Source organism: Actinia tenebrosa, unplaced genomic scaffold, assembly GCF_029948245.1.
Source record: "Actinia tenebrosa isolate PJP-AT-01 unplaced genomic scaffold, QUT_ActTen_1.0 PGA_scaffold5__44_contigs__length_20552954, whole genome shotgun sequence".
Taxonomy (NCBI): Eukaryota; Metazoa; Cnidaria; class Anthozoa; order Actiniaria; family Actiniidae; genus Actinia; species Actinia tenebrosa.
This window is the reverse complement of record NW_028292582.1, coordinates 17,593,955-17,595,892: the sequence shown is the minus strand read 5'-3', so window position 1 is coordinate 17,595,892 and position 1,938 is coordinate 17,593,955. Positions and strand designations below refer to the sequence as shown.

The following is a 1,938-nucleotide window of genomic DNA, read 5'->3' as shown; positions in this document are numbered from 1 at the left end:
AAAGGTAATGCTGGTTGTTATACCAGTGACACTTCAGGCGAATGGGACTAAAATGTTAAAAAGCAAGTTTTAAAATTTGTCAAGTTTCTGTACTTGTCTCAGGTCAAACACGTCAATGTAAAACATGGATTCAAATCACTGGAACTCAATACAATATATTTGAGTGCAAACAATATACACCTGGTTGCAAGAAGGTTGTCAGGGGAAGAAATAACATTCGTAATTTAGTGAGAAAGGAATATATTAAAAACACAAAAGAAAATCACTGAAGCTGAACTCTTTCTTTTGTTTTTAATATATTCATTGCTTAAACAATGAAATAGGTGAATACATACTAAAGGCACATGTAATCTTTTCTTCTCAGCCATTTGCAAACTGCAATAATTGTTGATATAGGGTTAAGGCATCCCTCCAGTTCCTGGGTTGACACAGCCCTGCTGTTTCCACTACATAACAGTATATATAGTATTCTTGGTATTCATTTTGGGTCTTGTGAAAGGTTATGTAATTGTCCCTGACAAACTGGCACTCCTGATCCGTAACCTGATTTAGGAACTCTTGTCCAGAATGCAGTTCAGGTAAATAAAATAGTTCATCAGGCCTACCACTTACAGTATCATGCCTCGATTGTCTTATATAATGTGAATTCCAGTGTTTCATAACCACATTTAAATCTTGCTGGATGATGTCAGAAAAACAAAACCACAATCCTTCCATTTCGAGCTCATTTCCAGGAGTAAAGACACCTTGTTCCATCAAATCCTTTAAAAAATTTATCCGCCAGCTCATTCTGGTTCTTCTTAAGAAGGACCACCATCCTTCAATCCTTTGATTGTGTTGAGATGTTCCATACATATGGGCTTTATCATCACTCATGAAATAACATTGTGTGGCTGCCACAACACAGTTTTCAGTTCCTAGGTCTGTTCTTAACTTCAAAGGAAATTCTCCCAGTTCTTCTACAGCTTCCATATACCAGTTGAACCACTGAAGGACAAATTGTTGGATCTTGACACCCTTAACCAAATCATCTTTCTACTAAACCCATCTATACAACCGTGTATTGGGAATCCATAGGGTTTGAGTTTGTCGTACCCATCCAAATGCCAGCAGTAGTTGGGTCCCTGGTTTACATAAACTCTACTTTTGAGTTGATGTCTAGTTCACACCCCTCGGGATCCATTTCACGCAAGAGCTTTTCAACTACATGCCTTGTTACCTGGAATCCGTCAAGACGTAACGTATGCCACATACTTCTGTATTCACCCATACACCCTGGACCATCCAATTATAGCTGAATTCTTGCTCTTATTTCGTTTTCGTTTGAGCCAACTGACCTTCGACGAAGCCCAGTCCTCATACTCATACGAATATCATGATACTTGCGTAACATTTCTAAGATCACTCTGTACTCGCAGCCCCCCGCAAAATAGTATCAAATGGTAGTTTCTTGTAAATTGATTTGGTTGCCACAAGAAATACAGGAGTTATCACCCAAATACACTTTTCCTTTACAACTGTTACACGATAAAACTGAAGACGCCATTTTTTCCCCATGCCCTCCTCTTAGACTCTACAACAGTCCCTTGCCAACCAAGTATCCAGGCTTTCATGGTTTGGAATTCAGTGTGAGTGTTTGGAATTCGGTGTGAGTGTTTTGAATTCGGTGTGAGTGTTTTGAATTCGGTGTGAGTGTTTGGAATTCGGTGTGAGTGTTTGGAATTCGGTGTGAGTGTTTTGAATTCAGTGTGAGTGTTTGGAATTTGGTGTGAGTGTTTGGAATTCGGTGTAAGTATTTGAAACATGCGTCGTGAGCGGTTGGAATTCGATGACAGTGTTTCGAATTCGGTGCGAGCGTTTCAAATTCGGTGTGGAATTTGGAATTTGGAATTTGGTGTGCACTTGTGGGCCACCGTACTTTAATGATAAAAGCATGAA

General features: G+C 39.4%; 1 pseudogene; it reads right to left on the bottom strand.

Moving 5' to 3' along the window:
• Window positions 1–360: 360 nt before the first annotated feature.
• LOC116300519 (uncharacterized) lies at window positions 361–1,393 on the bottom strand (annotated as a pseudogene).
• Window positions 1,394–1,938: the final 545 nt, after the last annotated feature.